The sequence below is a fragment of the Phasianus colchicus genome, chromosome 2 (assembly GCF_987193195.1).
Source record: "Phasianus colchicus chromosome 2, bPhaCol1.hap1.1, whole genome shotgun sequence".
Classification (NCBI taxonomy): Eukaryota; Metazoa; Chordata; class Aves; order Galliformes; family Phasianidae; genus Phasianus; species Phasianus colchicus.
This window is the reverse complement of record NC_143437.1, coordinates 59,306,633-59,333,119: the sequence shown is the minus strand read 5'-3', so window position 1 is coordinate 59,333,119 and position 26,487 is coordinate 59,306,633. Positions and strand designations below refer to the sequence as shown.

At 38.9% G+C, this 26,487-nt stretch overlaps 1 long non-coding RNA gene across 1 annotated transcript; it reads left to right on the top strand.

The window, feature by feature from the left end:
* The first annotated feature begins 271 nt into the window (after positions 1–271).
* Positions 272–2,808, top strand: LOC149919055 (uncharacterized). The gene is made up of 3 exons (XR_016464744.1): positions 272–532; positions 1,683–1,777; positions 2,217–2,808. It is a non-coding gene; the product is annotated as an uncharacterized LOC149919055 (long non-coding RNA).
* Positions 2,809–26,487: the final 23,679 nt, after the last annotated feature.

Here is a 26,487-nt window from a genome sequence, read left to right as displayed (position 1 = left end):
GCTTTGGTACTGCTGACAATCCAGAATTAGATTTTGAAATGAAGGTTTTGGTCTAGCAAATTATGCAAGTGTTTGCAAACAGTAGCATGGAGAGTAGCTTGCCCAGGGAAAGTGTATGGAAACTGTTGAGTTACAGCCTGATTGAGCACCTGGGAAAAGGACCTAGTCAGCCCTGGGAGCACAGGTGACAGTAATTCACCTGTGCGACCAGAAGGGGTGGAGCCTGGCTGCACCTCTCTTAGACCTCATTTAAGGGGTGACTGCCACTGGGGAAGGATCTCTTCATGGAGATCCTTTCTTGGTGAAGCTTTCCCCTACAAACCTAGACTTTTTTGATGCTGGTGAACAATCTTCTTCTCTGTCTTTATAGCACCTCTCTATTGTGCCAGTGCTTTTGTCACCACACCTTTGTTGTAATGCCTTTCCTGTTGTATTGATATGTCCATTTGCTACAGAAGGGCATGTATTTTATACGCTGGTGTGGGGAAAAAAAGCCTCTGCCTGGCTGCCTATTTACACTGACTAGAAATAAGTATGTTGAGTTTTTTTTTTTGCTTCTGTTTTTTGAAATGTATTCTTCTAATAGGCTTTTTTGTGGGTTTCACTTAAGTGAAAGACCTTTACTGTATCATTCTGTAAGTAAACAGACATGTGCATGTATTTATAAAAGTTTAATTTAAGTTCCTGTTTTCTTCTGCCGTGTTCTCCTCTGAACCAGATTTCTTGTAACCATGGCAGCAATTGTGTAAGAGGTGGTGGCTATCACCAGTAGTGTTGCCATCTTTTAGTTTTCAGAAACAGCCTTTTCAGCAAATCTTGGCTCCATCAGCTCCAAGAAAGCTGTATCTTGTCAAATTTCCTGGCTGATTCTCTTCTTGATGTGACCTCTCACTTCGAGATGCGTCACTGACATTGAGTTCTAGTGCAAAGAGTACTATAAAGTTGTGGGATTGTCATAATGTGACACCAAAGTGCGGCTCTCTCAAAACTGATATTTTCTTAACTGATGAGTTAACAAGATGATAGACCAAAAATACACTGGGACAGATTTAGTTCCATATGCTGGCCTCTTTGTGCCTCACAAATTCAGCTGTATCTGGCCAAATGAAAATTTCCCAGCAGAAAGGAGCTCTTAGTAGTTATTAAAATGGCATAACTCTGAGTCTTACCAATCCCAATCTATACAAAAATAATGCCAAAGGCTGGAAGGGATGAGTTTGGGTGGCTACCGTGCTCCAAATGACTCCAGCTAGCAGACTGCCACCTTAAAATCACTGTCATCTGGTGTAGGTTAGGACAGCCTGAGTGCTGCTCCAGTGTGTACTGAATCTGTAGACAGAGCTGGTGGAGAATCAGAGAGTCATAACCAGATCGTCCTGACTACTTTCTGTCCTGTACCCACTAACTCTTGACTACAGTAGTGATTTGCCTCAGTGGGTGCAGGAATTGCATTCCAGACAGTTGTAGCTGTTCTATAATGTAAGTGCAAATTTAGGGGTCAAAAGTGGAGCGAGGTGGGGAAAAATTTTTTGGTCTTGCAAAAGGTATATAGATAAAAAAGCTATTTTCTAGTCTGAGAACAAACTAAAAAAGTTGATGATTAGTAAGAGGACAGAATGTGCAGACTGCCCCAGGAATTATGACACCCAAATGAGATGAGGTTTTTGTTTGTCTTTGGCCAGGAACTTGAATTAGATCTGCCACACATATTCTTTGGCTATTCTGAAATCAGCTGTATCTCTCTTTCCTTCTCCATACCTGGAAAACTGTCCTACAAGTGAGAATCTTTCTTTATTCACTAAAAAAAGTTTGAACTTTATTGTTTATAAAAAATTTGATTTAACGAAAGTAATACGTTTCAATGCGTGTGCAGAAAAATTGTCACAGAAAATGCCTTATTAGCTCTTATTTGAAGATCTGGGTTTTTTTCTAAGTAATTTATCCTAGGTTTCCTACAAAATGATTTTATTTCATCTGTACAAAAGTGTGTACAGATACCGGCATTTCTCAGAGAAAAGTCAGTAGTTCTTTAAATATTGCGACAAATGGTGAAGGAATCAAGTTTATCCTTTAAATTAAGAAAGAACAAAATCTAGTGCTGCTTGCAGTGCTGGAAATAGAGGGAGGAGGAAACTTCAGAAGTTTCTGCTTTTTGTTTAGATAACATATACCGAAAGAAAGATTTTTCTAATCTCAACTCTTTCCTTCTTTTCAAGGTGACTCATCTCCCTTCTGCCTTTCCTGCCACTTTCCAGTGTGTTGGTGGAGTCTATTGGGCTTACCTTGATGCCTCAAACAGGAACAAATTATCTTTTGTTCCCTTCTTGTGTGAAACAAGAACTTGCCCCATTCAGTCCAGTACTTTGTTACCTGCTTTAAAATCCCACAGCGCTTTGATTTCTGTGTACAACATGCATTTTAGGGTGTACATAGCCCTGGCAATGAATGAAAATAAGTATTTTTCACCCCAGGGGTTGTAAAGTCCAACAGCATAGTAAGTGTTACAAATTACACAGACAGTAAAGCTATTAGTGAACTGAGCCAGAGAGTTTCTATATCCATCAGCAGAGGAACCAGGCACATTCTGAAGAAAAGCTGCGATAAGAAGGGACTAGCTTCTCTCAGCTGTAGTTCTTCAAAGGAAGGTATAAGGTTTTTCTCCCTTCCTCATGATATGAAGGACTCCTTGTGCTGTTCAACCCAAGACTGAAGAATTGATACCACATGTTCATGCTTCAGCTACTTTTGAAAAGATCCATATGTTTTTATAACATGCTCGCCATCTAAACTAAGGGTCTGTACTTCTGAATTCTTAGCGGGGTTTTCAACAGTAGATTTCCATGTCCATCAGAAATGAGGTAAAATTTATTGGGAGTTCTTTTTCACAGATTGTGATTCAAACTCAAGTTCAATGCAAGTTTTCTTTTTTGGACATCTAAAGCCGGATAAATAAAAAAAAAGCAATAGTGCAAAGAACTATAGATGATTATATCACAAACCAACAATACATGTGAAATTGATATTTTAAGCTAAAATTTTGTCCTAAATATTTCCATGTAGGAATACTTATGCAGAGTGAAAAGCCAGAATAAATTCTGGTTTCCCACAGAAATTTTATATTGTGCTTCATGCTGCTGAGAAGCATCAGTTGAGATGATTACTTCATGAAATGGCAACTGTGCTATTTATGAAGGAAAGTGAGCCTAGAAGCTTGCACTTCATAATTCTGAAAACATTTCTACATTAAAATTGTAGAGTCAGAGCAAGACATTTTAGCACCTAGGTAGGTCTTTAGTGAAGTTTGGATGTCGAGACACAAGTTTCTGCACAGATAACTGAAAATTTTGTTGAATTTAATTGTCAATATTTCCAAAACTCCCCCAGTTCTGACAGACTTCTTAAGTCCTAATTCATGCTTGTTTAGGGAAAAGTTAAAATCATGGCATTTGTATTAGTAAATTAGCCTATGTTGAGAATGTTCCTGGACATAACTCAGTTATCTATGAAATTGTTAAAAAGGTCCCTAGAATGGTTTTGACCTGGACTGGCTGGCACCATCCTAAACAAGTACTGAGTACAGTGAGGATTTTCAGAGGCTGACAGTCATTCAAAGATCATAGACAACTTGTCTGCAGCCAGCATGTTTTGGAAGAAGAGAACTCAGCAGTATGGAAGCAGACTGCTACATGCCAGTTGGACTCAGCGACAGAAAACAGTTCCATGCTCATTTGATTTAGTAGTATAGATTTAGCCAGCATGTTTTTTGATGTGTCCTGGAGCTTAGTTTAGTAGGTGTTGTTGAGAAAACTAAACACTTCCCAAAGTTGGGATCTTTAGGAACGTTGTATAAATAAAGTGTCATCAACAACTCAGTTTTCATTTTCCATTTTCCCATAAAAAATATTCCCACTAGGGCTACCTCCTGACTGAGTACCTGAGAGAATGCAAGTCTGCATTCCCAACCTGTTACTATACAGGACAACCCTCAAATCAGCCTTCAGAGGAAGGCATTGGAAGGCTGAGGCTGAGATAGTCTTAATCAACAGTTTTGGAGCTGCATCACAATGTAGAGAAGAATTTGTTCCAAGTGAGAACATAAAGACACATAGGCACAAATCTGACATTTACTGTGACAAAGAAAAAAAATTGCTTTGTGGTGGGAAGACTGGGGCTCCAAGCCTTGCTTCCAAATCTGTATTTTTACTGTGAAGTAGGGCAGATGCTCAGATCTTCATACTCCTAACTCAAAATTTGAACATGTGGGAGTTTCTATTATCCAGAGTAACCTTGTAGGTCTGGTTCTGAGTTTTACTTGCAGCCATGTCCATCTCTATTTTGTTGAAGAAAATGCTCCTTGGGAAGCATATAGAAAGAGGAGAGCGGTACGAGGTCAAATGTCAAAAACCTCCTAGTGAAAGCCAGCACTACATCTGTTTCAGGGCAGATTTGTTCTGCCTTGCATTATTTGCACTGTGTTATTTGCAATAAGGATATGTGTCTTGTAGTTCTGATGTCACCTGCATATAGTTTGCATCAGCAATGCTTTCCTCATATTTACATCTGGGAGTTCAACACCTGACCTTGTATTTACAACTCATTTTACTCAGAGTTGACTTTGTTTTCTTTATTTGTTGGTCTAAGGTTAGATGCTGAGAATATACTATGCACCACTACTTTTTTTGATTGATCCAAAGCACCTAATAAGTTGAAATCTCAAATGGTAGATGTCCATGGCAGCATTAACAGATCCAAACCATTCACTTTGGAATACTTTGTTTAATTTCAACACTGATTTTTAGCAGGATTCTGATTTGTCCCATATAGCTAAAACCTGGATGGAAACACAGCAGCTTGCATGTGTTATTCTTTCCAGTAGAGTTTTAACTCATACAGCGTGTGAACATTAAAAACATAACCCAATAAGTACAGAAAAATGAGACTGATATGAAACTGTTCTTTTAAATAAAATTCTTGTTGCTAAATGTACACCATGTAACACTCCTCACAACGTGATAGCTTAATGTGTCCTATCCATGTCTTTGAGTTTGACCCAGGTTAAGCTGGCTTCTTTGCTGCAGCTGCAAGAGCCCAAAGATGGGCTGAAACAGACAATAAACATGAATTTCTGGCTCCCTGGTCACTTGAATGATTTTTGTATCATTGGACATTTGGTTTGAGAAGGAAAACATATTCTGAAATAGCATCTCCTGGATTTTTTCACCCAGAAATGACCAAGAATAGTAATAAATTCATGTATTTACTATTTCATCAAGGCCCAATTTAGTAAGTGTTTACTCTATGTTTCCAAGAAAAAAAAGTTGTACAAGAGGCTACTATGACAACCACTGGCTCTAAAAAAGTATTTAGCTTTATAACCTTTTGATTCTCATTTTAAGTTATCCTCCCAGATTTTGTTCTGGTCATAATTCAACTTTGTGTGTCAGTGATCGGCTGGGAAAGGATTTCTCTACTGAGAGAAGTGCCTTGGTTTAAAAGGCAGTACTTCACACATCTGCAGTTGGAGTCATATTGCAGGTGGTGACAAGAGTGTGAAAATATGTGGGTATGCAGTTTATACCTTACTCCGATCAGATGGAATGCAGAGGATGTGACAGCTATTGCGATAAAAAGAAAACGAATGTCTCTAGGAGACATCTATTGAGTGTTTTTTCTTTTTCTTTTTCTTTCTTTTTTTTTTTTTTAAGATAGTAGTCCATAGAGCACTTGAAAATGCTCTCTTCTGGAGACTGAATTTCTTTGGATTTCAGTTGTGTACTAACTTGTAATGTTTTGTAGATGTGACTTCACATGTGCTAGCCTTGAACAAGTAGAAAGCAAGGAAATTGGTGGTGGCCAAATAGACTGCTGGTTTTAGAGCTTCCCTTAATTACTTTTTAAACCAAAATCCGTGGGTGGGGCTAAGTGGGTCACCATCCTTGCTAGGTGACTAGTAGGTCCAGTCATAGCTGCGTCCTGACCACAAATCAATAGCTGAAGTACTGCTTAGTGATCCAGGCTCCCTCTGTTGTCTGCTCTCCTCCTGCAAATGCCTCAGATCTACTCATTAGTGGATGACACAGATACTCGCTTTCTGGACCTACTCCATCTCTGACTAGATCCAAGTCACTTTTGGGATACTCTCCTTGATTTAGAGGCATATTATTGCTCTGTGTAAGCACACTTCCTTTACTGCACCCCTTTACCTATGTTTTCTTGGATGTCTCTCCTATCCTGTCTGGTCAATTTTCCTCTTCCATCTGAAGCCTTAGCAATCAGGCAACAATGAGAGAGTGGAAGAGTCTGATCTGCTCTCTCCTATGGCAGATGTGCATTAGGTAACTAGAGCAAACCATGCCCCAGGCTGTCCAAAGCAGTTTCCCTGAAATCACTAGCAAAGCCTGAATTAAGAGTATATGTAGAGTACTTCCCAAGTATGTTTGAAGAGTGAGATAGTTTCCCCTACTTTACATTCAAGAGATCTAATCATAAGCTTTCATCTCAGTGTTTTCCCCCTACAATCAGGGGGTCTGTAGCTACTCAGGAGCTTTTAAGAATTGGATCTTTTAGCCTATGGAAAACTCTGCAATTATTGCCTATTAAAGATCTGCATTCATCTCTTATCAACTGTCTCACACTAACAACTTCATCTTCCATTCAGCAGGCACAGATCCAAGCCCTTCCACATCCAAAGACTTTCCAAAAGGGAATCCAGGCTAGTAGCAATGAGAAAACGTGGTGAAACTCAGGTACAACCTAAACTGGAGATTCTGGTGGAACACATTTGCATAAGATTTTGTGTATGCATTTATGCAAAAATTAACAGCATCCTATACCAAGCTTTATTTTTCACACTGCAAACATAGCAATGTCACAGCTACTAAAAGTAAAATGCTTTGGTAAGAAACAATATCATTTTTGTTGAGTAATAGTACTTTCATCATTAAACATCATGTATTTAAAGAGATACTGTCAACACTGCACATTCAGTAGAGAAATAAATCACCTTTATCTCTGTAAGTCAGAGCAATATACGGGCCAAAGTTTCCATGAAAAAATGACTTGTGATGGTCTGCCTGCAGCAAGTTGATATTTTCGGATTTTAGGACAACAACAACAAAAAAAGCAGCACCACATCAATTAGACTCAGTCCTTTGGAGACTTTCTTAGGGAATTTGTCTAGGCAGTAGCAACTTGCTTTAAAATAAATGAATAACAGAATTAAAGCCCCCACAGAAGAAAACATCTGGCTGGATTTACAAGTAAAAAAATAAATCAGTTATGGACTCAATTTATAGGGAGAAAAAAAATAGGGCTGGAAAGCAAGAAAGCATGACTTGCAACCTATGGAAATGATTCTCTATACTTTTCAGCCAGCCTGCCAGTGCAGCTAGTTCTGCTGAGACTTTAGCTGTGTCAGGAGGATTCCGCACAGTCAAATGCTGGTTCACCTACTCTTGTTTTAAGAGCTGTCCTCCAGCCACATACCTGCATAGTGCTGAATGTATTCATTGTTTTCTCTAGGAAGTGAACTTCCAGTTCATAAATACAGAATCCCAGAATAGCAGAGGTGGGAATGGACCTCTGAGACCATCTGGTCCAACTCAGGTAGGATCACTCAGAATGGAGTGTTCAGGACTATATGCCATTAGCTTTTGGCGATCTAAGGACAGAAATTCCACAGCCTCTCTAGGCAATCTAACAGTGCCTTGATACTCCCTGTCCTCTGCACAGCAATGAAGCAACATGTACTTTCTGGTGCAGTGATAGTCCCTCAGGGATCGTGTTTCCCAAGAGCAGCTGACAGGGTGGCGAGGTGGGCAGTGGCAGATGTGAGGGCCGCAGCACTTTGTGAGAATTGTTTACACCTGAGCCATTGCTGTAAAGTAAACCTCAGGCATGCATAAGCTTTCCATACATATCATTTGAGAGCACTTACTGTATAGATAAGTACTCAGGATGAGTTGTTCAAAGAATTTTCTTGAGTACAGGATATGAAGATAAAGTAAAGTAAGTTTGAATGTTTCTTCTTTTTTTCTGATAAAACTAATTTGAGGAAATTAATTGTGGTTGCAAGTCCACACCTTTTCCACCTCGTAATCAGCTTCACTGGTGCAGGACAAGTTAGTGAGATCCATCTCATCAGATTCACCAGATCTTTGTGAGGACTTCAAGAGGTTTTAGCTCTTAGGAAAGGCACTAGTCACTGAAAGGAAATCAGGATCAGAAGGAGGTAAGAAATAATTAAACCTATGTCCTACTGTTGTCACCACAGCCCTTTCCTGAATCAAGCTAGAGATCCCTCTACTACCTTCAGTTTGTCTCTTTGTTAAGGTTGTTAAAAACAGACCTACAAAAACAGACATGGCTACTTTTTGCACCAAGGCACAACTGGCATGCTTACAGGAAGTGCTATGAAGCTGTTTGAAGCCAGTTCATTTGCCAGTATCAGTTTAGGCTGAATATGCTCTCATATATTTTATATATATATGAATTTGCTAAATTATAAACAATACCATATTCTCAGTCCTTAGCTTTGTTTATTTGAGGAGCACTGTTTATTTTGTGATTTAGTGGATATTATCAGTATTTATGGTGGTTTTTTTTAGATAAAAACTTTTTTTCCAGTGTTAGTACATCTAGTTTAGAAGGAAAGAAAAGAAAGATTGCTATTAAAATAACCTTTTAAAATTATGTTTCCCAAAGGAAAATTAATAAAGGATCCTGGAAAATGTTTCAGTCCCTTTCTTGTACCATAATCTAATCCTGAAGGACACTCTTTGATTCCCTTCTATAATACTTTGGTTTTTTCCCTCTTGTTATTTTATTTTACTTATTCCCACAGCCAGCTTCAAATGACCTCAAGAACACAGGGCAGCTAAAAGATTGCTTAAACTTCTTAATACTTTTAATCCTTACTTGTTATAATTTGATTACTGAGACAGATTTTCTCTCTGGGCCTCATATTAAATCACTTTCAAGTTGAAACAAACCAGAAATCCTTTCAACTTAACAGAGCTTGTATTTAATATGAGCAAGTAAGAACTAGAAGCAGTAAGATGCTGTATCATATGCCTCCTGCATTTTAACTCCAGTGAGAGCAAACTTCAATCAACATTTTGTATGAACTTACCTTTATAGAGTATCTTTTTTTTTCAAGAACAAATGTGAGTAAGTACAGTTTTTGAGGCGCATGTACATGCATGTGTGTAAATGTGTATGTCTGTAGACAGGTATATATAGATTTATATGAATATATATATTTGCTGATAATGTAGTCTTGGAGTTGAAATATCTTGTTTATTGCAATAAGAATGTTCCTAAGAAGCTTTTCTTTCGTGAAACCCATTCCCAACCTCATAAATTATAACAAATTAATACCAACCCCACCTTTTCTGCAACAGTTATTCAATTAACTGTATAGCATCATCTAAAAGTGATTTCTCATTTTATTGGGAAAAATATACTAAAAAAAAAATATTTGGAATTCAATAATGAACAGGAAATCGTATGGAACCAGTGGCTACCTCACAACAGAAAGTTGGTGATTTGCCATCACGTTTCATTCTGAAGCTTTTGCAAGAAAATGTGAGAATGTGGGCTTTGCCATCTCAGCTTCCTGCGCAGACATGCTTTCCTTAGCGTTGTGACATTAAGAGGCAATGGGCTTGCCAGCTTCAGGTCAGGTGCAAACCTTGGTCAAAGCTGCATTCTGCTATGGAAAGGCTCAGGAAATAGGTATCCGTGCAGGGGAAATCGGAGAATTCTAGTGAAAACTTAAGGGGTTCATTTGCTGGAGCAATCCCTGGATCAAAGGAGTTTCAGGAGCTGAAACGGGCAATAGCCTATAGATAAATTATTTTCAATGAGTTAAAGTTCATCTTCATATGAATTTTAACTGAGTGCTTCTGTCCCTTGTCTCCTTCTGACCACCTCTGCCCCACTCCTGTGCCATATTGGGTGCAGAGCACACCTGCTGTCAGTGCTGAGGGCCATGGAAGCTCATGTTATTGTCTCACCTATTGAAAACCTAGTTTTAAAGAATCGTAAGTGCAGAGTGAAAACTTTACATTTCAGTAAGTTCTCTAGAGGCTGAATCTCTTCCTGGGACACAGGACACCAATACCAAAGGCTTGGGCTGCAGGGATGTTCAGGAGGGTGATGCGGAAGCATTACAGCAGCACATCCTCCTGGTCCCCTCTGACCTCATGCTGCTGCTGGCAAGGCTCACTCTGCCTCTGAAGGCCAACTGTAATGGAGCACTATATCACGGTAGAGACCTACTTGAGCTAAGCTGTGTCCAGAATCGAGGCCATGTTTGTTAGTGATGTCTACAGCTGCAAGAGAAATGTAAATCCCTGCAGCCCTATACTCTCATCTTGGCAGAAGAAAAGCCCTTTCACCTTTAAAATACATTACAAGAAATGGGCTCAGATTAAATCCCTCGATTCAAAACCACTCAGCTCTCTGAATGATCGAATCCAGACTCAGTCTTTGCTGGTTGGGCCCCTCACTGATGTGTCTACATCACTTATAAAACACACACAGGTGCTCTGTCAAAATAGAGGGATTCTTAGGTCTGTCAACAAATATGCTAATATACATTCTACAGTATTTCCATCCGTGCATGAGTTGTATCAATAATACCAAGAAAAACTTCTTAAATGTTAACTATGTGTTCCTTTAGGTTCTGTAACTTAAGAACAACCAAACAATTTCCTTTGAAATTGTTAGCATAATTTGTTTCTAGGCCAGAATATTTTATACTAAATACCCCTGCAGTCTAAAATGTGGAAAAGAGGAATTGTAGTGAAAGCAGTGTCCAGCTGTTAAGTTTAATGGTTGTTGGTAGGTGTTCATTTACCTGTTGGGCTTGAACTAGGAAGAAGTAAAATAATCAGTGACTGCAAACTGTAGGTAATAGACTGAGCTCTTTGATTTATGTTTGATTTATGCAGTTCCTTCATGGGCACAGCTATTATGATGTCAGCTTACTGGACTCAATATTTCACATTAAACCAAAAAAAAAAAAAAAATAATTTTCTAAATATTTAAAAAATGCTGAAGTTACTTGTATTTTTCTATACGTTCACTAGGAATTTAAGCTGGCTGTGTGACGCCTGTGTATTTTAACTTGAGATACTGAAATTAAATTGGAGACTATTCTTTGTTCATTGCATTGGTTCTTCTTCTGCAGCTTCCAGTAAGCAAGACAAGTGTTTCTATGTGGCTTCCTCTTGCAATCTTTTTGCACAGAACGGAGGAAGAACAGAAAGCAAGACCATGAGAAGCAGGACCACAGCTGGCATAGTGCAATAGTGTCCGGGCATATCTGAATTTAGTCAGAAAGAACTGGAAGTGCATGCTAGATATACACCCCCCGGTGCTTACAGCCCACCTAATTCTTAGTTTTGTCCTTTAAATTCTGCTTGCCCATGCTGATGCCATTTATTTCATGAGAGATGCTTGAGAGATTCATGAGAGAGGTCATGAGAGATGCTGTTGCCTTTGTTAGCACCAGTTGTGTTGCTGTGTCACCTGAAGGATTTGAGTCAGGTTCAATTCAGAAAGGCCTTCAATCCTCTGCAGTGACTGCACAGTCACTAGATAAAAGCAGGCAGTTGTGATGATGCAGACTTCTGACATGCTGGCCTTGAATCTGCCCTGAGTGCCTGAAGACAGGACAAAACCAATCTGGAGTATATATTACATATATATTATATTATATCCTCATTACAGAACACATTACAGTGCTTACTGTCTGACCATGTCTGCTGGAAGACACCTAGTATGGCGTATGTCTTGTGTATGCTATTACCACTTTCTCCACTCTTGTGGCTCAGTTAGTTCTAACAGTATCAAAGCTACATGCTGTATACACTAGAGGTTATTCATTCTGTAACTAGGATGTCTAACACTCTTCTCTCACAGTGTGATGTGGAACAGGGAACCACCTATATTTGTACTCTCTGTCAGTTAGATACTATGAGCATGATTAAACAGGTCACTGAAATAATTATTAATTTGGAGGAAGAGTCTGGTCTCTTTCCAATTTCTTGTTCAATAGTCATTCCTTTATGGCTTCAGGTCTGTATCTTTCCTCTGCCATGTGTATATCTTAACTAAGCTATAGAGTTAGCTTCACTTCTTATTCCCTTACCATTTGTATATGAAAGCATTTTCTCCCATCTTTGAACATTTGTTGTTCTTTTTCTGCACCTTTTCTGCTGTTTTGCCATTGTTTCTAAAACATGCATTACAGAATGCACTCTAAAAGGGTGTGTACAATGGATAAATTCATCTCCAGAGTCCTGGACAGGTTGCCCCTTTAAACAGGTAAGGATTGCATTAGCCCTTTTGCTACAGATCTCATACGGTGTTCAGATTCAGCTCTCCACCTGCTGACTCATCAGTTCTTCCCAGCCACTTGTTTCAGGGATCCTGTCTGCCACTTCTGGGTCTGACTTAAGGCTACTGGTTTTAGCTAAGTTTTCCTGTTACAAATATTAAAATGTACAGATGTTTTTATTTACGTCTGATGAATTTATTGAATATCACCTGAAATAATATCAGTCCCCTGGAGTATCACTAAGAACAACTTGATGGAATTGTGACACTCTATTGGGAGCCATGTTTTGAAATCTCTCAGCTATTTCATTCTTAAATTTCACAGGTGCTGTTGTATGAATTTGGAGCCCTTCTTTTCTACAGAAGTTGAGGAGTAAGCATTTTGAGAAAATGGTAAATTCCTTAAGTCAGCAAGAAAGACTGATCGGTGGACATAGATTGATGTTTTTGTAAAGCTATTATTCATTAGTTCTTTAACAGGTTCCCAGTAACTAGGAATGAAAAAATCCTGCTAGATTATTAATTGCGTCCAGCTACCTGTAACTGCAAGTATTAATCTGATGCCACAGACTGATGCCTATAAATATTTAATCTCAGAGAACCGCTTTGAAAACAAATCCACATGGTATAAAGAGTAGGATATTGCTGCTAACCTTTGCCCTTTTACATGCTTCGTGATGAAATTATGAGCTTTTTGAGATGTACCAGTTATTCAGATATAAACTTTGCTTTCACTGACTTCTACTAACAATCTGTCTTCTCAGTAGACAAACCGTTTATGGGATAGATAAAGTAGCAGTTTTATTTCAAGTATGTGTTTTTATTAGACAGGACTAATAAAATCTTCAATAGATTTTGTGTATAGTTGTAGAAATTTCTAAATGCCACCAAAATTATGAATCAGAGGTGATCAGAGTTAAAAAGCTTCTCCAAAAGAAACTTGAAACTAGAAGGTCTTCTTACATGTGATTTAAATTTGAAATACTAGGTTCAGAGAGAGAAAAAGCAAAGGGCAGAGGAAGGGAGAGATTTCTGGACTTCTGTGGAAATGGCATACAGAAGGGTGGCTAAAACCTGTAACTTCATAGCACTTTCTAGTATCCCTTGTATTAAATCAAGTAAGAACAGGAAATTATCAGAGAATTCTTTCTGATTTGGTTTAAAAATTTCTTTGCTTTCTCCTATTATTTTTTCTGTTTTTCTCATATTTAAAACCAGCCTACATCTTCATCTTAACACTGCATGCTATGTCAGGGATCACTTTCCAGGCTTTTAACTTTTTTCAGTCTGTGAAAATGTACAATACTTTACTTGATCAAGAAATTCAGATCTTAAGGTTCTGTTAAAAATGGAAAAAATGTGGAAATCAAAATTTCACAGGGAAGGAAAAGTATATTTTGTACATTCAAAAAGCAAAATATCAGGAAGCTGACAGAAATGAAAACATTACACGAAACTGGAACAAATATTTACATAAATAAATGCAAACTGAAGATTGCAGGTTTTCATCTCTCTAAGTTGTCCTAGAATTTCAGTGTTATCTTCTTTAAGCAGAGAAGTAAAGTACAGTTACAGAATCAACAGGACAAGTTTTTAAAAACCTGGCATGAAAATCTATGTAGATACAGTGTGGCTGACAGAAAACATGCTGAGTTGGAGTTTGCTTTCAACATTTGTGTGGCTGCCAGAGTACTGTACTCAGAGATATTTAAGCCAGAAGGGACATTAGATCATCTAGCCTGACCTTCTGTGTATCACAGGCCATTGTATGTTACCTAACTGCTCCTGTATTGAGTGCATCTAATCTGGTTTCAGCTGCCATCACTGCTTCTTGTTAAACCTGTCTTTACTAGCTCACAAAGAAAGTCTTTGAGCTATAGTATTCTTCTTAATTTTTTAGCCCTGATTTGTGAGCTATATAAATTTTATTGTTCTTTTTTTTTTTTCTTTTGAAGATTTATTTCCTTGTTATGTTTACAGAAAGTGGATTTATAATAGCATCAAAACCACAGTACAAACATGGTATGACCCTGAAAAGAACATAGAGAAGAGCATACTGTGTTAGAACACAAACAGATCTCACCCAATGTCTTCCTTTCAAAAGTGACCGTAAGCAAATGCTCACAAAAGAATAAGAATGGGGCAATTGTATTTGCTACTTTAACTGCCTATTGTCGCAGATTGAACTAGTTTCAAGTCAGGAGATTTTCTGAGCCTCTTGTTTCTCTCTTTATTCTCAATAGATCTTTCTCTGAGTTCTACCCTGATTCACCTTTGAAAAATAAGCTCTGTAGATCTACTCCTTTTAATTTCAAAAGTCACCATCTTTTGTTGAATTTGAACTTGACTCCCATTAGCTTCTCTAGATGGACCTCTGTTGGTGCCCAGCAGGTCCTGCTCCACTCATGACTTTGGCAGACCACGGTCTTAATACCCTTCTATGTTACATTTGACTGCTATGCCATCCCCTTTGCGGGAGCCATGGTTACCTCTGTGGATCAGCTCTAAATGTTTGCCATTTCTACCATGCTCCCAAAGCAATACACTTAGAAACACAGGCAGTTTTTAAGCTGTAGCCACACCAGGACTTTATACAGATGTGTAGCTATGTTTGTTCTCTAGGTCTTTCCTAATAGTTCCTGACATTCAATTTGCTTTTCTGATTGCTATGAAGAATTTGTTTTCATAAAACATAATCCTAGGATTTTTCTTCCAAATGGTAACTGTTAGCTCAAGCCTCAATATTTTATACATGAGGTTGAGATTATTTTCCCAATATCACTTTTATGTATCTCTATTGAATTTCTTCTGCTGCTTTATTGCTTGCTCAGTCTCACAAGGTCCTTCTGCACTATCTCAGCCTCATCATACAAATGTTTTCATACATGTTTCACTTAACACACTGAGCAGAGTTTTGTTGATATGGTGGGAATGACGTTTATAGGCAGAGGTAAGGAATTTCAGAGACCTGCACACAGACAGCTTGCACGGTGGCTAGGAAAGCTGTCATAGCCTAAAGAAGCTGCCAGCTTGTGATGCAACCTTCCAAAGTAATTTAGCCAACCTGCCAGTGAGAATGGTATATTTATTGTGCTTTGAGACAGCAAACAGCATATTTGTACGTCATGAAGACAGAGCCAGGCCACTCACAGTGCTGCACGTTAGGAGAATTAGGGACCATGAGCATAAGTTAAAATGAGAGGTTCAGCCAAGATACAGGGAGAAAATTCCCCTCTGTGGTACAGACTGCCCAAGGAGGCTGTTCTGGCTGCATCCTTGGGGTTTCCAGTCTCAGCCATACTCAGTCATGAGCAGCCTGGCCTGGCCTCAGCACTGAGCCTGCTGGCAACACTGCGCTGTGGGCATCCTGAGCACCCAGCCGGGCCTGGATGTTCTGGGATCCCAGGATATCAAACATGCTAATAAGAGTTTGAGGATAGCACAGTGAAATGCCACTAAATCACTTCTGTTTTGAAGTCACTATGTATCTGATCCAGTTGGATCCATGTGGGCCAAACAGCTTTTTTTGGTATGTACCTCTGTATAGGCATAGCCTACATTTAGCTTAATATATGAAAAAGGATAGGTTTAAATTAACCCTTGGCAACTTATGGGAGTTCTTTGATTTTCCCTTCTCAGAAGTGGCCAAAGTGGATAAAAACAATACTGGACTTTGAACAGATTTTGTTTCAGAAAACAGAAGTTTGCTGAAAGGCAGATTTTTTTTTCCCATGCTTAAGAGCATATTTTCTATGTTGCTAGTGAGACATGATTGCAACCAATAGAAGTGTACGTGTATACAGAACACATAATAAAATTTCCTTTTCAACCAAAAAGCTTTGAAAATAATATCAGATGGAAAATGTAGAAACAGAAAGACAAACTATCTGTCTGTACACCATCTCATCTAGCTGCTCTCTGAGGCTATCTGGGACAGTCCTAACCTATTTTACATTGATGATAAAAGTCTGAATAATTGCCTGAACTAGATGAAGCTTTCCTCTGCGCAGGCTGTTGTGTCTTTTAGAAATTCAGCACCTCAATGATTTGTGTCCCTGGACTCCTCTCCCCAGCATTTCTGGATGTGAGTGCAGAGGAAAGGGAGGCTATGGGTGTCTTCTATAACCAGGTAGGAAAGTTCAAACACAATTCCCACATTTAGATTTGAGAAAAGAGAAAAGTTCATCAGAAAACTTCAATTCCTGGAAATGGTCACAAGCAATGAGTTACATTTGTCTATTTATTGTCACAAGTTTCCTCTCCATGAGATATGATACTCAGTATGTTACGTCAGAACACAGTAATTTGAAGGGCATCGTCCAGACACCACTGCTCTCCTCCCATCCATTGTCTCCCTTTTAGTAACAGATTCCTGGGAAAGAGTACTGATGTTTTCTCTGAATTCCACAGTGGTGTAATACCTAATTTGAGCCACCTCTGATTGTCAGTAAGCTTTATGACTGCTGCGTGCTTCACAGGATGAGAAGAGCACATCCAGATGGTAAAACACTCAGGCACAGTTTTGGGTATGCATTTATAAAAGCTGGTATTTTGTTAAGAGTTCATTCCTGGGGATAGAACTGTTCTTTCTGGATTTATTTTAATTGAAAGATGTAAAAGTATCTGCCACAGACTTGGAAAAGTCAAAATTTGTCCAGATTTTGATGTGTCCGTTTATGCTAGGCAAATCCACTTTTCATGGGCAGCTTGAGAAATTTTGTGTCTCTTCAGGTGCAGCTGGAACTGCAGCCTGTATTCACTTCAGCTGAGTTGGTGCTGAGCTAATAGCTCAGCTTTTCTCAAGATGAAAGCTGGAGTTCTTCTGTTTGGATGCAACATTTTTAAATGTGGCCTTAACTATTTTGGAGTCTCAGTTTCCCAACCATAAAGACAGATAATTGCCCAACACGTTGTTTGATCATTTATTTTGAAGCTATGTTTAACTGTGGTTGTAGAGGGCCTCACAGTCCTCTATGTGAAGGTACTATAGAAACATAATAGTATTACTGAGTAAGCTCTTTAGGGAAAAGCTGTCAGGAAGTTTACAGCTCTCCAGCATTTAGTCATCATGAAAATCTAAAGCTACTCCTTAAATCCACAGGGATCAAACCTGCGAGGGCAAAGATCTACTGCCAATATCAACCGAAGGGCAGGGGAAAGAAGCCAAGGCAAAAACATCTCAGCTGCATATAATGCATAGGGCATTATAATACCCTATGTCATGGACATTTTGATCAATACGATGAAAGTTAGTTTGTGTCCTGTGTGTTGGCAAACAGAACTCTTAGAATTCTTAAGATGGGAAAGAAGAACTAAAATGCTAATTTGGGTATGTTCATGGGAGTGGTGCCACCATCACTAACAATTTGTCTTTGCTTATCTAGGTGGTGAAAAGTGGTTGTAAACAGAGAGAGAAAATGAGGTGCCATGTGGTGGCAGGACTGTTCTTCATTGCTATATGGCTCATGGGAAAGTCTCTGTGGAGACCCTATGGACCTAGAGCTGAAGGCAGCATTGAGGCAGAAGTTCTCTTTATTCAGCATTAGGTACCCAGAAAGCACTGCTAGTATATAAGCTTGAAAGCCATGGAGGTGGACTGAGCAGCATCTCTTATTTCACTGAACGTGGCCCTCACTCTCCTTGTCAGTGCAACTGAAACAGGAGGGGAAGGGAGAGGGGCAGTAACAACAGCTGGGATGGGCTGAGTACTCAACCGAGGGTCCAGGTACTGAATTAAGACTACAGCTAAGGTGGGATGGCTGTTTTATTTACTAGAAGTGATAGAAAATATTTATTGATACACTGTGCTTTTCCAACATGATGCCATGCTTTTTTCCCCATCCAGTTTTTGTGGGCCTTTCCATATACAGATTCAGAGCTTTGTAGATGAAGAAGCATTTACTTGCAAAAATGGGTGCATAGGCAGGTATCTTTTTTTTCCTGTTATCCAGGTTCCTCTGAGGTAGAGACTGATTTTAGGAAGCTGATTATTTTTAATGGAAGTATTGAAAAGTTTGAACCTGGTACATATATATATATATATATTTTCTTAACAAGAGGGAAGCAATTGTAGGAGTAGTCCTGAATCTGTGTCCTAAATCCTAAAAATGTTTTTTTGTGGTTAGTAAATCAGAATTTGAGTGATGAGATTTTAATCTGACCCCAGTTCTGCTTGTTTCTGATGTACAAAGCTAAACAGCCTGGTTTATACTATATATCAAAATGTAGTGGTTTCTTTCTATGTTGGCTATATCCCCGTATCTGCAAAAATTTTACATACATCTGATGTTTTGTAAAGCAGTTAACTACATATATTTTGGTTCACAAAAATCAAGCCTTAAGAACTATCAGGAAATAATGTTATTACATACTCTGATTGCAAATGATTGCCTACATTTGAATAAAGAAAAACAAGTTACCCAGAAAATATATAGTTTTGGGCAGTTATCAAACTCTTAATTTTGAATTTTGTCGTTGAAAATGTTTTCAGGAAAGCAGATTTGTTGCTGGAGTAGCAACAGCGTAAATTCAAAATAAATTTTGAATTTCCCTTCTATGAAATTTACATCAGAAAAGTATTTACACACAAACCATCCAGAGGAAGAAAGCACATCATGAGATAATTGAAACTTTCAACTTCAGTTAAGGTGAAATGAATGGTAAAATCATGCTTTGGTATGATCAACGTGCTCTATAAACTAAGAATCTCTCTGCTGTCTTCTGATTGTGAATAGAATAAAAGAGGGCTATCAGATGACACATGCAAGGAAATCCAAACTGTTTGGAAATGGAGTTTGTGTGAAGAACAAAGAAATTGGCCATTTCTCTGGAGAGGCTGAACATGCAGAAGGCAGAAGGCAGAACTGATCCATACATGTGAACTAACCTGGGGGCTAAGACTTCTCTGAAACTTTTCTTCGTAACTTGATATGCACCAATCCACTTTTTTTTGCAGGTGAGTTCTCATCAGTCTTTTAGGATTTCCTTTTGGGTAACTAAACCAAGCAAGACTTTCATATTAGACTGTTGAATTGCAGAAACCTGCACACCCATCATCAGTTAATTTTTTCATCATTTATTCTCCTAATGAGCGTGAGATATGCTGAAACCGCTTTTCAGATTTTTGTTTGGTTTAGTTTGTGCTTTACACAACTGGGAGCACTGCAGCTACTTTTTCTAGTTAAATATTGATACTGAACCATTAAACATGCTTCACAGTAAAGAAACAAATGATTTCCATATGAATACAGAATCCCTAAACAAATTCATCAAATATGTTGTCTCAACTATTTTTCTTCCAGCACTGAGAGAATACTGGCACAGAGTTAGTATACAGCATCTGGTTAGCTGAAAATGCATCAATATCTCAGAAGTTTTAAAACTTTTTATTTGAAAAGCAAGTCTTTCCCACAAATTACAAAACAATCCATCTACAGTGTTTGACTGTGATTCTGATTCCCTGGACTTTTAGTATATTTGACTGAGAGTTTAGGTAAATTTGCAGGCAGAAGGTAGAAAACATTATCAGTATTTTCAAAAATAGATGTTTTTGGACTTTATTCTTTGGAAACTATAATTGCTCTACTAAATATTGGTCAGGGCTAGAGAAAATGGTATGTTATTTGTGAAGAAGTGGACTATTCTTTTTACTTTATGAGCGTTACTATTCTAAAAAGGAGTTTTTGGCTCCTTTGCTGAAGAAATTCAGCAAAGAAAAATAAATTGGCTTTGGTGAAATTCCCACAGACTTCAGTTGGCCTTTTTTTCACCCTAGGAAGTTAAGACTGAATCCCCAAAGGGGATCTGACTCTAGGTCCAAAATTTAGATCCTCAGAATCTCTGCTCAGCTTGTGACTAAATTCTCTAGGCACCTACATTTCAGTTGTTAAAATTCTCCATCTGACTATAAAATTCTCCAGCTGGATATTACCTACACCATGAGAGTACTAAGCTATTTGGTTCTTATTTTAGTCCTGCTCCTCAAAAGAACTGCATATAAGCATTATCCATACTCTCTTACCCAATGTGCTCAGTCTGGTAGCAGCTTCAGGGAACAGCTGAAATCTGATAGACTGGTCTACGCATATGAGGGTAAAGGTCCTTCCCTCAAATGCAGCTCTAGTTCCCTGTTGCCGTTTCTCTTACATTCTAGCACAAGCTTAGGTGTTGTAAGAGCATGATTTTGTGTGGGCTGAGTGGAGAGAGGACGGAGAAACAGAGGAAGAGTAATTCTAAGTGTTGTGCTGAAAGGACACCCTTAACTGCTGTATGTGCTTTATTCAGGGAGGTTTAGTGTAAGACAATGTACACTGTGCTTGGAGAGGGGACAGAAAGCTTGGTCTGATTCTCTGACAAGTGCTTGCTAGGCTCCAGAATTATACTAACACCAGCTCTGTATCTCTTGCCAAATTTATATTTAATTATTCCCTGTAAAGTAAAACAGCTTCCTGTCTCCAAGTACCCAGAAGCTTGGCAATTAATAATTTAAGCATTTTTGCAAACAAAGTGTGGGTTCAAAGTGCTTAAGGGTTGGAAGAGGAATAAACTTTTGCCTCCCCATCTAACTGCTGGCGGTGATGCTGGGGAGAGCAGCTCCCACCGTGCTCCGGGGTGCCTGGAGGACCCCTTGTGCTGCTGCTGGGCTCCAGGCACTTTTCCATATCCCCTCACTGCCTTCAGTGGTGGGCACAACCTGAAGAACAGCAGCAATGTAGTGAGAACTTGGGAATTATGGAGGGAATGGGGTTGCAGAGAAACAGATCTGTGTGCTGGGAGGTGTGCGGGAAAATCCTGCTGGAAGGGACATCCGGATGCCAGCTAATGCTTACCAGACTTTCAATTCTTTCTGTTTCCAGCCTTGTTGAGATCTTAAGGCACCCCAAAGACTACATTTGGAAACTACCCTGTAAGCTGGTACCTTTAAAGTGCAAACAAACAATGGATCCGTGGTCTAATTATCTCCAGGAATTTTCCAGACTTTTCAGCTGTTATGCAAAATATTTTTCTGCCCTAATAATAATTATAAACTTCTTAACTTGACTGATTTACTCAGGAACAATAAAGCTGAGCTGAAATTTATATGTTATTCAAAGGAAAGCTACTCAGGAACTTGCTGTTCAAAGGGAAATTTGTAGTGCTGTTTTGTGCAGAGCTAAAATTAAAAAGAAAGAGAAAGAAGTCTGTGTTTTACATTAAACCAAACCTTTTTGATAAGAATGCTGGCCTGGAGCAATTTAAGCCATGAAAAATGAACTCCTTGAGCTCTCCTGTCAGAGTCCAGTGATGGAAGGATCCCTGTAAATTCTTAATCTGCCTTTCTTCGTGGCAGGACAATGTAGTCCTATAGAAAGGAAGGTCAAGGAACTGAACTCCCACAGTAGGTATCCAAAAAAGCAATCAAGCTAAACTAGCAGGGAGTGGATTCCAGCTGAACTCTGTGGTGAGGAGCTTTTCTCTTCCACCACAGGTACCTTATAGAAGGGAAGATTCCTAAACTAGTGGTTTAATTTCTCTGGCTACCATTCTAATCACATACGTCCCATAATTACTGTCTTTCTTTCTTTTCCCCAGACTGTCATTCTTCTGTCTCTTAGCTCTGTCCAACAGGCAGACAATGTGGACACAAAGGCTGTGCAAGCTGGCGAGGCACCTGATGGAACTCCGAAGCTCCGTGACACACCACCCCGTGCCCCGCTCTCTCTTTCAGATCTTTAATTTGCATTCTTTCCCAGCAATAGCCAAATGCTCAGGGGCTGCTTTCCATTTTCACCTCATTAGATTATATGTCTGAACATAAAAATGACTGAGAGCTGTGAACCAAATCAAGCTCCTGCAATGTGTGCTGCAAACATGCCAATCATAGTGATGACACAAGGCGAGGATTTGGCAAAAGTCATGCATGGCATTAATATTAATTGTGTTTCTGCAGGTTAGACCAGTGTGAGCTTTATAGCAAACTCATTATTTTATTTACTGAGTAATGATGATTCCCCAGAAGGCAGATTAAATAACCCCACAGTAGTCTGCAAAGAGAAAGGGTCTCTGACCAGAGATGCAACACAGCACTGGTCAAAGGGAACGGCAAAGGAACAGAGGTTTGCTTTCATCTCAGTGGAATGTATGAGTCGTGCACCTTCTCTGGCTACATAGGGCAGAGGAAAAGGAAACAAATTAGACCAGACCCTAAAAGATGGTAAAGCTGTCTGTCAAGTCTTCAGGTAGGTTCAGAGAGCCACAGCCTCATGGAAGTTCTTTGTAGGCAGTGTAAGGGCTATGGCTGTGAATCAGAATGCTGTCCTCATTCTGTGTCCTTGCCCTGAGTGAGACCTCTGGCACTGGGTGCACCCTGCAGACCCAGGCTGCACACCATCCCAGGCAGTTTGCTCTGCACCAGCTGCAAAGGGTCTATGGCCACTTCCAGGCAGACCAGAGCTTGTAGATAAATACACCAGAGAGAGCTCTGTGTCTGGGAAGAGGCATTTGTTAAGTCTGCAGGGGCTACTTGTGAATTTGAAGAAATGTGTTTCAGAGATGGTTCTTTACAGTGTGCTGTCTTACACAGGATTCTCATGGTGAAGAGTCAGGTATGCCTGAGTTTTAAACTTGAAGAAGAAATTTTAATAAGCTGAAATATGAATTACTTACACAGTGAGTCTTTCTGTGGCCTGATATCTCCATAAAAAGATCAATTAGGAGCTGTGCAAAATAGTATAATTGCATTTAAAATGCGTCAGAGAGGTTTTTTCATCTTCCCTTGTTCAGTTGGATACTTCCTATAAATAACGTCTGAAAATATCAATGCTGGCTCCTGTGTGGCACAGTATTTGAAGAAGTCAATTTTATTTCATGGAAATGAGAGAAAGGAAAAAAAAAAAAAAAGCTGCAGTAAAAAGAGATGTGTTGTATATAGCGTTCCTTGGGAGAAAGGAGGCAGCCTGGAATGCAGAAGTATTTGGGGAGAAACTCACCCTGCATCTTGCCAGCCATGCACTCTGGGATTTCATAGCGTCTTTAGTCAGAGTGGCAGGAAAGCCTTTCTCTTCATCTTCGAAAACTATGCCTGCAGCCTTCCAGGGAACCCTGATTAAGCAGCTGATTTGAAACTAATCTGTTGTGTGTGTTAACTGTGAAAATATACCTTCAAGCATTTGGCAGTTTTCTGCCTGACTTATGGAAGAAGCAGCTCTCAATTTGCACATTTTGGATTGCAATTTTCCTGTAGCTCTAGGATATGTGTATTTAAGGCTCTGATAAAAAGTAGCTTCTGTGCACCGAGTCAAAGTACATTGCTGGAGAAAGTGTAGGAAGATGGGCAGGAGGTGCGGGGGAGATCAGAAGAGGCAGCCCCCACTTGTCCTCTGCTTGTTCATGCAAGCCATATATGTATTATTTGCATCCAGAGAAATATCCACCAGAACGCTTCTATTTAAGAGCCTGAGAATTTCAAGGTGTGTGATCATTGCAGTTGTGATCACAGGGAGTTTTTTATGTCTTACATTCCTGAAAATGGGGCTGTTTCCAGCCCTTGCAGGCACAGCCAGTTCACTGAAGCTTCCCCACCGACTGCTGAACTGCTTGGAGACTGACACATTTAATTTAGCTCTCCTTGTGGGTAAGCTAAGCTGGAGGTTGTGATTCACAGAACTCCCCACCAGTGACAGAGACAGGTTCATGTTTTTGCTGCGTTATGTAGAGTAACTGTTTGCAGGGGTGCTTCCCTCTTGGCTCGTTCCAGTGTGAATTTGGACAATGTTGAAGTGTGTACAATCTAAGGACTTTGCATAAGAGCACTGACAGAAGAACTTACAGTTAGACTTTTAAATTTTGCTGCATTCATATCACAATTTTTCCTGGATGTCAATTAAATTCCATAGCTTACAAGCCTAAAGAGCTTTCTTGTTAGGAAAAGTGCCTGCTCGCCTAGGGAGCATTCTCCAAGTTTGACTGTACCAGCTCTACTATAAATCTAAACTCCTGCATTTTCTTGTATATTCTTTGGCGAGGACTCACCCGTGTTCCTTGATTCTTAAAGCCAGCTTGATGGAAAGAGCCGAAATGGCTCACTGGCTCAGAATCTAGGCCAGAAATTTCAAAGACAACATTGTCAAAATCTTTTAACTACAAAATCATAACTCAGCTACTAACAAAAAACAAGACTATCTTCTAGCATTTTAGCTTATCGCTGAGCATTATCGTCTTTAAAGTGACTACTGAGACTGACCAGCTTTATTAATGACCTCATGGATGATAAATTTTACAGCTAAGTGTCTTACTGTCTGTGAGGTAGCGCTGAAGAAACAGATAAGTGTGTCTGTCTGAGTGGCTGCAAGAATTGCACTTTTGTGTGCTTCCTCCTTAATTCTTTCATTTAAATAATGAGAGCTTTTCAATTTTTTTTATCTACACTATTAAATACAGTTCTCCAGGGTGTGTAATAAACAGAGCATATAACATATTCAGTGTTCTGGTTGAACTGTAGATGGGCTCCCTCATAAATGTAAGAAGGCACTCAACAAGTTTTAAACAAGGGGAGGAAATGTTGCTGAAAGGAATGAGCAGACTTGCAAGCCACGACATAAAAGTCGTCTGAATAAGTAAACACCATAAAGAAACTACAAAGAAATGGCTAGACCTGTGTTAGCAAAGGAAACCGGGGACCTCTGGAAACAGTTTAGTGAAAAATATTTCCAAAAGAGGTCTTTCCAGGCAGCCTGATTACAGATGAATATGTTGCTGGACTGTGAGCAAAATTTCAAATGATTCTGGAACAGCAGATGCTGTTTGGGGGGAGATGGTGTGGGTTGAAGGAGTCTTCTAGCAGTAAAACCAACAAAGCATCCCCCACATTTATTTTAGGGTGCACAGTAACAGAGATAAGGTCAAACAGCAGCTGGCCAGCAGCTATTCATGTACCACTTTTTTCTTTGTGGCACTGAAAACTTCATATATAGTGCATATAATATCATAGCAGACAATCATAAATTGCTTTACTTTTTTTTTTTTTTTTGTGCAAAAAGTTTCCCCCTAATCAGTTAATACTTACATGGTAGATGGTATTTCTCCCGTTGTAAATGTTTTGTTTAACAGCTTTGCCTATGCTCACTGCCTATTTTAAATATCTCATCTGGATTTGATTCCCGTGAAGATTCTGGATTCAATTGCTTCCTATGGCTGTACTTGCTTTTATTGGTGCTAAATATTTTGTCTGATAATTTTGTTGGATATCCTACTTGTTGGTTTTTTTTTTTTTTTTTTTTCCAAATGAATGAGTAGTAGGAATATAGTTGGCCAGAACTCTATTAATAAAACCAACTTCAAGTAAAGAATGTATTTTTGCTGGAATTAATATTGCTTTATGAAACTGTCAAATTCACTATAACTTTATTACAAAAGAAAATTGGAAAAAACATTCCAGAAGCACAAAAAAATCCCATCTTACATTTCACTTTGAAATCATGTTTCATTTCAACATTATTTGATTTTGTATTATTATGTTCCTAGATTGTCAGTTGAAATACTCTGATGTGCCTGAATCAAATTGTATTTTCAGAATGTCCATTTGTAATCAACTCAGAAATGTTCACTTCATACTGTTACTCAGAACAGTTTTACAATACTAAATGAGGCATCCTGAAATGGAGATCTTACCTCCAGCTACAAATCTGCTTAGATGTAAAGAAAAATGCTAGTATGCATTGTTCACATTGTTTATTCTCTTCACCCTTGCTTTCAGTCTCTCTCTTTTTTCTTTTTTATTGCTTCACTGAATGAGAATTATTCTGCATGTTTAATAATAGCTAGCAGCCTTCTCTGTTTTTACTCAGTTATTCTGGTATTAATTGGCCAGAGCTAAAGAAAATTATTCTGGATATTAATGTTATGGGCAGTTATTCATATCTTTGTACATTTCTGTCATAATTTCTATACTATCTTTCATTGCTATGATTATATAAGCAAATGCATGCGTATAGAGCTTCATTAAATAAACTTTGTAGCATGCACACGTAACTCAATAATTTTACTGTCCCAGACAGAAGATAAGATACTTCCATTGGCTGCCTATTCATGGATAACATGATTTTTATCTTCTTTGGATATTACTTGACATTTATCATCTCTGACTTCTATGTATTTTTTGTTGTC